The sequence below is a fragment of the Pan paniscus genome, chromosome 19 (assembly GCF_029289425.2).
Source record: "Pan paniscus chromosome 19, NHGRI_mPanPan1-v2.0_pri, whole genome shotgun sequence".
Taxonomy (NCBI): domain Eukaryota; kingdom Metazoa; phylum Chordata; class Mammalia; order Primates; family Hominidae; genus Pan; species Pan paniscus.
In genome coordinates, this window is record NC_073268.2 from 26,920,404 (window position 1) to 26,932,880 (window position 12,477).

The window sequence follows — 12,477 nt, forward strand, 5'->3', positions numbered from 1 at the left end:
ATGGCTTCGGCAGAGAACAAGGTACAGAGATTTGAGGACAGGGTGATTTCTTGGAACACAGAGCTTGGTTCACTAGAAAGAGCATGGGAAAGCCAGGATGTGGCCAGTTGAAAGGGAGGGGCTTTGACCATGTGGTGAGCCATTTTGCATTTTACTCTATTGGCATCAAGGAGACAAATAATGAGAACTCTGACTTGGGAAAAATGTTAAGGATCAATTTATCTCAAATATCACACATAGCTCTTAAGTCTGGGGGCCCTCTATTCCCCATCTTACCTAAAAGGCACAAACACACCTCTCCAAGTCAGGTATAAGACCCCCAACAATAGTTGCCCAGTCAAAAAATGCATCCTCAGAGTTGACTACTACTACAGTAAATCTGGGGACAGTTTCTGAAAACTTGTTTCCCTAAAAGTTTTCATCAAACTATATTCAGTGACATGTAACAATAATCATCAAGACTAAATCACATCCCAGGAGGTATCTGAGTGCAACCGTGAGGTGCTCCTTCATGTCTGAAGGTGCATTTATAACAATCTGGAAAACAGTCTAGAAGATCTTCTTGGAAGTTAGACCTTCAACTTTATCTGAGTTTTGATGACAAATCAAGAAGAGCTCTTATTGTGCAGTTTCTGAGGTTCTTCAAAAGAGTGACTTTCTCTGTTTCCCCAGAAAGACTACAATGTGTGGTGTGTGTGTGTGTAGGTGCATGTGCACATATGGGTGGGTGTGAATGTGCCTATATGTGTGTGCGGATGGAGTACGTATACATGCTGTGAGTGTGTGTGTGGATGCGGATTGTGAGTGTGGGTGGGAGATTGTATGTGAGTGCATGTGAGTGTGTGTGTGGATGGAGTAGATATACATGCATGTGAGTGTGTGTGTGGATGTGGATGTGTGTGGGTGGGAGTTTGTGTGTGAGTGCATGTGAGTGAGTGTGTGTGGTGAGTGTATGGAATGGGTTAGCTCATGCACAGAGCATTTCTTAGCCTACTTAACAGCTTAGGAGCCACCTCTTCCAGGAAGCCTTCCTTAACCTGTCTTTCGTCCTGCCCCTCGGGACCCAGGTGACACTGGGCATGCAGTTGCTCTATCGCTGCAGGTTTGCCCCCGACTCATCTCATCCCCAAACACAGACACATGTAAGAATGTGACCCTCCCTTCCCAATACAACACTAGGACATTTTATTCTCTTTGTATTCCTGATATCTGGCACACGGTAGGTCATCAATAAATAATAAATTGAATTAAACCTTGCAAAGGCCTCCAAATATCAGAATTGGTAAGCTCTAAAGGCTCTGTTTATTCTTGCAGATTCCTTCTCAGGTTTCAGCAGATTATAGAGAAAATCTCTCCCGCCAGTCCTAGTGTCAGTGGGACAGTAAAGTGAAACAGAAACACCACCATCCAATACCCCCTCCCCTTCAGTCCCTCCAAATTGAGCTGCTGCTGCTAGGGGAACCAGAGCTAAGCTTCCGCAGAGGCCTGTGCCCATGTCACTCACCCCAGCTCCGCAGTCCTACCTGGCATGAGTCTTCCCATAACTATACCTAGGCTTGCTGACTGCTCTGTGGGGACACCGAGCCTCATTACACCACGGGATGGGGCAGTCAGAGCAGGGCTTCTTACACTTTAACATGTGCACGATCACCTGGTTAGCATGCAGATGCTGATCCAGTAGGTCTGGGATGGGGCTTGAGATTCTGCACATCTAACATGCTCCCAGGTCCTGCCCATGTTGCTGGCCCGCGGCCCATCCTTCCACCGGAAATGCTTAGAAGGCTTTAGTCTTCTCGCGGCTGTTCAAGAGACCACGTGGTGCAAACTGGGTGCTGAGTCATTTGGTCACTGCCGCTTCTTGTTAAGTGAACTTCTATCATTTCACATGCATAGAAGTTTTGACAAGCCCGTGAGTCTTTGTTTCTTTCTGCACCCCAGTAAAAAAGAAAGAACAGGCCGGGCGTGGTGGCTCACACCTGCAATCCCAGCACATTGGGAGGCCAAGGTGGGCAGATCACACGAGGTCAGGAGATCGAGACCATCCTGGCTAACACAGTGAAACCCAAAAAATGAGCTGGGTGTGGTGGCAGGCGCCTGTAGTCCCAGCTACTCGGGAGGCTGAGGCGGGAGAATCACTTGAACCTGGGGGGCGGAGGTTGCAGTGAGCCGAGATCGCGCCACTGCACTCCGGCCTGGGTGACAGAGCGAGACTCTGTCTCAACAACAACAACAACAACAAAAGACAACCAAAAACAAACAAAAAACTGATCCTATACTTATTGCTCCCAGTCTACTAAAGCAGAAAGAAAACTGGACCTGTGACCTTCAGCAGGAGGGACCTCATATGACTCATTCAATCATATACAGAGCCTCTGTATCTTCTAGTGCTCCTGGTCCAGCCACCTCATTTTATAGAAGTGACTTGGTCCCAGAGAGGAAGCGTGACTTGCTTCAGATCACTCAGCTCGTAGATGGCAGTGTTAGGCTTAGAATGCAAGTAAAACCCAAGGCTATTACTCACTAAAAAACAAAATTATTTTTCAATAAAATTCACTTTTCAGTCCAGACACAGTGGCTGACGCCTGTAATCCCAGCACATTGGGAGGCCAAGGCAGGCAGATCACTTGAGCCCAGGAGTTGAAGACCAGCCTGGGCAATGTGATGAAAACCCATCTCTACAAAATATACAAAAATTAGCCAGGAGTGGTGGCACACACCTGCGGTCCCAGCTACTCAGGAGGCTGAGGTGGGAGGATCACTGGAGCCCAGGAGGTCAAGGCTGCAGTGAGCCATGTTCCCGCTACTGCACTCTAGCCTGGATGACAGAGAGAGATCCTGTCTCAAAAACATAAAATAAAATTCACTTTTCAATCCCATAATTATTCATCTCCATCACTTCCTTGCATATCCTCAACTCTCTCTTCCTTCACTTCACGCTGCTTTGCCAAAACCACAGCCCGGGTTAAATCCAACTCTGCTTACTTAGCACCTGACCCTGTGTAGCTGAACAAAATTTGTGAAGAAAGCACAACCATACCAGCTGCTCTTGCATTCACATTCACATTTAATGATGCCAGGGAGTCATACTACACATTCCCAGTCAATAGATAGTGGCACATCCCACTCAATATTTGTTGAATGAACGAGTTGAATGCATGAATTTTCGTTAGGGTCTCATTAATGCTATAGTTCTGCTTGGCTTGTCCAACTTTAAACATTTCACAAAATGAATTTTGAAACCAGGTTCAGGCTGAAATGGTAATATTGTCATCTTTGTTTGGAAGCTGTCTTAATGGTGTTTGCCTGGGCTGGTTCAACCTATAGGCGAAGGAGGCTTTTACTTGATTTAAACTGTTGTTGGAGCCAGGGCTTGACCTGAGAGCCTCAGGACTTTTCTTCCTCCAGAAAGAGCCTTTTGAAACAAGTCTAGAGGTTGGTCCAAAGCTCAGGAGCTGCAAGTCAACTTACAATGCCTTTTTATAGTATTACTTGCATAAGCTAAATAGTTGGCTTCCTATTTCAAGAAAAGATGTGTTTGTTCTCAAGGCTGTCTCCTGGCACCCATTAGGGATGCTGGAAAACACACCTCTGCCCTCCTGATGTTGTTTTGAAATAGCTGGCACAGTTTGGATTCTTCGACCACAAAAATAATTGTACTCTGCAGCTGCAATACAAGCCACACTGCTTCCTCGGCTCCGCTTTGAATCCCAGCTGTCCCCTACCTCATCATAAAGCTTACTAAGAACCTGGCCTCCTTTCCACTCACTGTAGGTGCTCATGCTGACGATATGCATTATTTGTTTTTTATTGATGTCAGCAGTGCTAATGATTAAGTGAAACACTCCACTCCATTCAAATGTCTTGCTTTCACCTGCCGATCCCATTGTGAAGAAAGGCGCAGCATGCCTTCCAATATTTCTCCTAGAACAGCTCAAGTGAGGTGAAACAGTGGAAAGGCAGCCCTGTTGATTTGAATTATGCCACCCCACCTTACCAGCGCCCCAAATGTCGGCCTTTTTCCCACTCAGGTGTGGTTGTCCTTGGAAAGACCCAGAACAGACGTTTCATCACCAAGTGGTACTACACAAAAACGGAAGGTAGAAGCAAAGCAGACATAAGTACTTATCAAGGTAGGTACTTCAGTCGTACACTCTTTATGTAACTGACAACCCAGTCGAATTTTTTTTTTTTTTTTTTTTTTTTTGAGATGAAGTCTCGCTTGTCACCCAGGCTGGAGTGCAATGGCACAATCTCGGCTCACTGCAACATCTGCCTCCCGGGTTCAAGTGATTCTCCAGCCTCAGCCTCCCAAGTAGCTGGGACTACAGGCACGTGCCACCACACCTGGCTAGTTTTTGTATTTTTAGTAGAGACGGCGTTTCACTATGTTGGCCAGGCTGGTCTCGAACTCCTGACCTCATGATCTACCTGCCTCGGCTGAATTTCTTTTTAATGATGCAGAATTCTAGCTCATGTTCTGACTAAGGTAGGATTTAGGGGTCGGGGCAAGCAAGAATGCTATTACTCTGAGGTCTGGGTTGTCTTTAACAAGAGAACACTAAAACAGTGAAGAAAAATTGCCAATTGTTGTTTCAAAAAAAGAACAATAAAAGGCAAGCCCCCTGCCCCTGCCCGCTACTCTTTCCCCCTTAACACTCTCAGTCTCTCCATGAGATTAAAAAAAGAAAAGCCCAGGAAATTCCAAGCATGAATGCCTCCCCAGATAAGACAGAAATGGAAGAAAACCAAACTTTGAAAAGTAAGCATTTTGATCTTCATGCAAACATGGAGTTAATCTGGGGACAGCTAGGCACAATTACACAGATGAATTCATTGTGTGAAATGGTCGCTGAGCGTAGAGAATGTCAGTGCCAGTTCAGAGTCCAAGCTCTGTAGGGGTCATACCTGAATCTGCTGAGCTGAGCACATGGAAACCTCAGTGTGCATTCAGCCTTGACCATTCTTTTTAATTTATTTCAGAGTGGCTCACTGGGGTGGCTTCAGGAAATACAAATCAAGTATCGGCCGTGGTGTTTGAAAACATGCCGGGTTTTGATATGTGTTTGACTGAAAATAGAAATAAAAATCTATGGGTCTCTATTTACATGTGTTAAAGTTGTTCTTAAGATAATCGTATGTTTTTTAGACTCTTTTACCCTTCAAGTCAGCTTGTATTCATCTGGAGAGGAAGCCCTCTCGAGTGACAGCCTTAGGCTGATGGCAGCCAGGTGCTGACTGTGGTTGTGTCAAATTCCCCAGGGGTCCTAGGGGACATCATTCCTTGACTCTGGGTCTCCACATCTGTCAACTGAGGAGTCCCAGAACTGGTGGCTACAGTGCAAGTGAGGTGAAAAGTGGAAAGTCAGCCCTGTTGATCTGAATCATGCCACCCCACCCTTCCAGCACCCTGAATGTCGGCCTTCTCCCCACTCGGATGTGGTTGTCCTTGGAAAGACCCAGAACAGATATTTCACTACGAAGGGGTACTAGACAAAAACGGAAGGTATTAGCAAAGCAGAAGTATGTGCTGGACTAACTCCATTATCCAGTTCTCTAGTTCTGAGGCTCCAACTCAGTGGAGTTTGGAAATACCACTCCATCTTGAGGATTTGATTTTCAACAAATGGCTAGTATTTTGACAAGGTAAACTGCTTGTGACTCTGCAGCCTAATTGACTTACCAAACCCACAGACTCAGGGCCCCAGCTGGAAAGGACTCAAGTCTTTTGTTTTAAACACCCATCCCTGTTCCAATCAAGAAAAAATTCTAAACTCATCAGGTATCATAGGCCATGATGCATGTGTGACATTTAGCATTACAAAGGAACTACATTATTGACAGGATCTTCTCAGTGTTTATAATTATAAAATATTTGCACTGAAAGAGTCCTTAACAAGCACGTAAACCCAGAATGATTAAGCAACTTGCCCAAGAGCACACAGGCAGCAGGGAGGGAGTCAGGACCAAAATGCAGGTCTCCTGGCTCCCAGCCGGGTTCAGGCTCCTGCATGTGCCCTTCAGAGATAGGAAAGTTCACCTTTTGAATTTGCCTTTTCATATTCACCTGCACCCTTAACAAATAGGGAATGGGAATGTTGAATTTTGAATGTTGGAGTTAGAGCATGTTGCAATTCATTAGAGAAATCAGGATTGATGAAAAATTCACAGTTGCCTAGTCTGTAGGACAGATGATGTTCTTCATTTGACGCTGCCCCTGTTTCGTCACCAGAAGCAGAGCAACCAGGAGACAACGGAAGGAAAGAGGCCCTGGTCTCCTCGGGAACTGTGTTACTGACAGAACAAGGAACAGCTTTGGCTGGAGATGTTTATGCTGACTTTGGAGTATGGATCAGAAGAGGGTCCTGGCTTGCTGATGGAGCTCAGGCCTATGGAAAACAGGATGATCTTACAGTTAAAAACAAACAACCCTGGGTGTGGTCTCAGGGCCTGGGAGGAAAGGATGAGTCAGCTGAAAGTGATGGAAATTGACGGTAAGTCTACGAGAAGCTAGCATGGCACTGCAAGGTGAAGTGGGGGGAATGGCCCAGAACCAGAAGAGCTGAGCTTCGCTACATTTGGGCTGTGTGACCTTGGGCAGGAAATTTGCCCTGTTTCCTTTTCAGTGAGATAAGGAGAACCATACCTCCTGAAAGTATTAAAGGAGAAGATTTATATCTAGTTCCCTTCCTCCCCCACTTTCCTTAACAGAATCTCTCAAGAGATGCTGCCATTTCCTGAGCACCTGTGAGCTCATCTTATCCTCACAACTGAAAGTGCTTTTTCCGACGTCAGACATGGAAAAATATGGCACCTAAAAGAGGATGTCACTTTGACAACCAATACTCCCCCAGCCCAAAACCAATTATTATAATCACTGATGAAACTGTGATATGGCCTGTGATTCACTTACATACTCTTCTGTGTCCATAAGATCAGCTTCTGTCTTCCGCTTCCACCACTCCCAGTTCTCATTCTATTCCTAGTGTTACCTCTTGAAGATGATGCCTGTCCCTTAAGTAGCAGAAGCAGCTTTCTGTATCTGGAAGAAGAGAGGCCACACTGGGCTTGAGGAGACACCATGATTTATGGTCCTAGATGATGTCCCCTTCTCACCATTCCCACACACAGTCACCCTTTGAGCTTGCACCATCCTCATAGGGGACCCTGTTGGCACTACTATGTGGGGGAACAGCGACCCTCAAGGTTCAGGTGCAGAAGCAAGCACCCGTCAGGTGTGATCCTGGCTCTGCCACTCACTGTGGGACCTAAGCCAATCCACTTCCTCTCTCTGAGCCTCAGTTTTCCAAAGGGTAAAAAGAAGGATCTAGATGAGATACCTCTCAAGGGCCACTCCAGCTCAGATCCTCTGACTTGCTTAGTGTGTGATGAGAGTTATCTTCTCCCAGAAAAGGCTTCTTTTTCTAAAGCCAAGTGTAGTAAGGACTCCTCTACTCTTTCTAGGCATTTCAGACTTTCTTTAAAAAGATCTTATTTTGGCCCAGCGCGATGGCTCAAGCCTGTAATCCCAGCACTTTGGGAGGCCGAGGCGGGTGGATCACGAGGTCAGGAGTTCGAGACCAGCCTAACAAACATGGTGAAATCCCGTCTCTACTAAAGATACAAAAAAAAAAAAGAAAAAAAAAAAAGAAAAAAATTAGCCAAGCATGGTGGTGTGCACCTGTAATCCCAGCTACTCAGGAGGCTGAAGCAGGAGAATCACTTGAACCTGGGAGTCAGAGGTTGCAGTGAGCCGAGACTGCACTATTGTGCTCCAGCCTGGATGACAGGGCAAGACTGTCTCAAAAAAGAAAAAAAAAAAAAAAAAAAAGAAAGAAAAAAAAGATCTTACTTTACCAGGCTTTTTGGGGCCCACTGCCACTCAGAGGCCAAAATTCTCCCAATGTCAGTGGCTAGAAGAAAATCAGATCAAAAAGCATCCCTGTGCCTCATCTGAATCCAATTTCTGCTTTGAACCTTTTGCCAAGTCTAGGGCTTATCAGCCAGAGTGTGTGTGAATTACCATATGAAAGGACTCTCTTGGATCATATTTAAAAGAATCATCATTTCAATTTAGATCAGAAAAACACCCAGTCCTTCAGAAAATACATATAAATTCTTCTCTAAATGTCCAAACAGATTTATGCCATAGAAGATGTAATTATCTCCTTCTGGGATAAAGGAATCTTCTAGCTGTGAGGGTGAGCCAAGAAGCCAGAACTTTCTGCCTAAGAGGAGACTGCAGCAGGGCCACTACAGAAGGTTGTCCAAGTTGTTCACTGCACAAGGGCACTGGGCCAAAAGTGGGTAGGGGAGGCAGGAGTAGCTGCTTAAATCCAGCCTGAGCTCCACCGGCCAAGTCATGTGTTCAGTGCAAGGTTAGGTCAGTTCAAATGGAGGTGCACCTTTTGGTAATTCAGTAGAGGCACTGTATATGCTAGCAGGCAGCCACTCAGCATGGAAAAATGGGTCTTTCCTTTGTTAACAAACACAACAGCTCCCAAAGGCTCACAGCAAGAGCAGATGGCAGGAAAGCAGAAGTGAAGGCTGGGTGGCGGGGCAGGCGTGGGGAGAAGATGGGGAAACGATCTTGGGTGTCTGTAGAGGAGCTTACACCCTAATGCCTCCCAGCTGGCCTAAATGAACACAGTTCTGAGAAGACCCCAGTAAGAGACTGTTTCCAGCCCCTCCCCTCCTTTACTGCCCCTCCTTTCGGGCTCTGCTCAGCCTTCCCTGACCTCCCAGCCTACATCAGAGTCCCCATTGCAGGTTCTCTGAGCACCTTTGTTTTTCCTTTACAACGCTCAAGCTGCACTTTGTAATTATGTGGGTGTAGGGAATTTGAGTCACCTCTATTCTCCCCCCGTTAGACTGGAAGCCGTGTGAAGGCAAACTATGTTGGGTTTTGCTCTTGTATCCCCAGGACCCAGCATAGTGTCTGGGGCATGAAGCAGGAACTACGAATGAATTAAAATGGTGTGAATTAAAGGGTGTGGGCCTTGCACTCTGCATCCCTTTTTGCCAGGCCTAGGAGGCTGTCTGGGCACAGTGACATGTGGTCACCATGATGTAAGTTCTGTGCCCACCCCCAGGAGACACAGTCCAGAAAAGACATATCCAACCCTGGCTAGGCATTCAAAACACATATGAAGACCAATGAAAACAGCTTCCCAAAACCCACCCCAAGAGATTGTGATTCAGGGCTAGGATTTGTGTAGTTAACAAGGTCCCCCAGGTGACACAAATCTGCCTATCAGAACCAACAGATACTGTTGCAATAGATACAAAGAAGCACGGGGACCAAAGAGAAGGAGGTCCCACATAAAGATCTGTGGAAGGCTTTCCAGCACAAATGATGTCCCAGCCAGGTCTTGATGGCTGGAAAGGGCATTCTGGGTCAAGGGAATGACATAAACAAAGACAGAGACAGAGACATTGGTGCACATGGGGTGAACAAATGGGGACAGGGCAGCAGGGTTGAATCCAAATGACAAGAAGCCGTTCCTGGGGGACGCTCAAGCGTAATTCACCCACCACTCAGCTGGGCTCCCAGAGCCCTTTTAGGTAAGAAGCCCATATTTTGGCAGTCCCCAGAGGAGTTCCTCTGCACCCCCATTTTTCATGCAGCTTCCATCCTATTTTCAGTCCCATTTCCTGTCTCCCTCTTTTTCATGTTCTTTCTCTAGTTAGACTGTGGGCTCCTGAGGTCCCATGGCCATCAGGGAAGTATTGCCGTGGACTTCTTTGATAAATAGGCCTGATTTAAGAACTCTAAACTATCCTGGCTGGATATAGGAGACTGCTGAAGCTGGCAAAAATAGTAGTCCCTAAAGCCAGTATCTACAGCCACGCATCTCCAGTGTGGCAGAGAAGGGTCATCTTACTTAATATAAAAGCAGTATCTGGAGCATGAAGGTCAGGCCCCAGAGAGGCCTGCACATCATGCTGCACTTCCATCTTTTTTCTTTTTTGAGCCCAGAATGAGGAGGTTAACGTTAGAAACAACAGAGAGGATGCCTGTGGGATGGGAGGGCAGATCCTCAAAGACCTGCCTGAGCCCTGCCTGAGCTGGAGGGGAGAATCCACACGCTGGGTGACTCAGGCTGTAGGAATGAGCTCTCACCCCAGGCTCCCATCTATCCTTCCACATCTTTCCATGACTTCCTCTCTCCCCACCCCTCTCCCTCTTCCTCCAATGGGCCTGGGCTGGGTTGGCATGCCGGTGCTCTCTCTTAACTGGACTTTTCTAACGGGCCTGCCTGTTGCCTGGACATGTTTTCTACAAGTAAATGTGCTGGAGAGAGGAAACAGAAGTCCTCAGCACGTGGTTCCTCTCTTTGGACCAAGTGGCCTCTGGGGAACCGGTGAGGATCTGAAGTTCCCAGCCTCTGCACCAAGCTGCAGACCCAGGGTCTTTTGAGTAATGCCCCGCGCCACAGTTCAGTGCCACCTCGCCAAAGCCCGAACTATCTTGTCTGCTGTCCGGTTATAAATTAATCTCTTGTCATCAGTGATTAACTTATTCAAGACACAGGAGCTGCTGAACCAAAACAGCCCCTTGGGGTGAAAGAGCCTCCAGCATGGTGTGGCGTGTAGGTCTGCCTGTGACCCTGGCCGTGCTGGCTCTTGTGCTGTGTCAGCAGGGCTGCAGGGATGGCCAGGGCAGGGGTCCGGCTCTGGGCACTGCTGCCCTGGAGTGTTCACTGAGTCCCTCGAACTGGAGATCCATGCTGCAAATATCTAGGGCTTGTTTTTGTGTGTGTGTTTGTCTGCAAGGAGGGCTTTGAAAAGGGGGTTGGGGTGGGCCATGTCCCTAGGGGCACATGTCACCTGAATACAAACAGCCTGGACTGATAGAGGAGCAGAGGGGAGCCCAACTTTGGAATTCACAGATGTTGAGGGGAGTTATGGGCCACCTATTACAGCATAAGCCATCACAGTGGAAAGAGGCCTCCAAGGTCATTAGCTCCAACTTCCTAATTCTATAGAGGCCAAGGAAGAAGGCTTGACTCACCCAAGGCCACACTCTAGAGCCAATGGGGAGGAAAAGAACAAATGTCAAATCTTGTCTATATGTCAGATAAAGGCTCATTTAGTCACCACCATGATGATAGGCAGCAAACAACTTCCTTAGGAAAAAATTTCCAAGGAATCCTTCTATACCCCACCACTACCATTTAAAGACCTCAAAAGTAAGATTTCTCTGATTTTTTTTCTGAATAGCTCTGGTAGATTTGATCTCACTTCTTAGTTCAGGGCACCTCACAGCAATTTAAAAATGGTGCCTTTATTCACCTCTAGGGTGGTCCTCCCCCAGAAAACTGTAACCCCAGCCTAACCAGGAGAAAAACATCAGAACAACCCAAAGCAAGGGATGTTCTACAAAGAACTTCACCCCTACTACTCAAAACTGTCACGGTCACCAAAGCCAAGGAAAGCCTGAGAAACTGTCACAGACTGGGGGACTAAGGAGACACGATGATTGAGTGCAATGTGGCACCCTGGATGGGATCCAGGAATAGGAAAAAGTCATTAGGAAAAATTAGTGGAATATGAATAAAGTATAGAGTTTAGTTAACAGTAGTGTAACAATGCTGGCTTAGTTGCAACAAATGGACTACAGTAATGTAAGTCTATGGCCACACCACCCTGAACTTGTCTAGAGTAATGTAAAATGTTAACAATAGGGGAAACTTGGGATGAGATACACAAACTCTGTACTCCTGTTGCATCTTTTCTGTAAATCTTTTTTTTTTTTTGAGATGGAGTCTTGCTCTGTCGCCCAGGCTGGAGTGCAGTGGCGCCATCTCAGCTCACTGCAAGCTCCGCCTCCAGGGTTCAAGCAATTCTCCTGCCTCAGCCTCCCAAGTAGCTAGGACTACAGGCGCCCACCACCACGCCTGGCTAATTTTTTGTATTTTTAGTAGAGACAGGGTTTCACCGTGTTAGCCAGGATGGTCTTGATCTCCTGACCTCGTGATCCAGCCGCCTTGGCCTCCCAAAGTGCTGGGATTATAGGCGTGAGCCACTGCGCCCGGCCGAGAGTTTCTTAAAAAAAAGAGAGTTACTTTAAAAAGACAGAGTTTCGTTCTTGTCACCCAGGCTGAAGTGCCATGGCACAATCTCAGCTCACTGCAACCTCTGCTTCCCAGGTTCAAGCGATTCTCTTGCCTCAGTCTCCCAAGTAGCTGGGATTACAGGTGCCCGCCACCACGGCTGGCTATTTTTTGTATTTTTAGTAAGGATGGGGTTTCACTATGTTGGCCAGCCTGGTCTCGAACTCCTGACCTCAGTTGATCCATCCACCTCGGCCTCCCAAAGTGTGGGGATTACAGGCGTCAGCCACCGCGCCCGGCCCTTTTCTGTAAATCTAAAACTATTTTAAAACAAAGCATTTATTTAAAACTTTTTAAAAATGGTGCTTTTTCGTTTTCTTTAGTCTGGAATCTTTACCAGAAGGTTCATTACAGTGTCCATAAC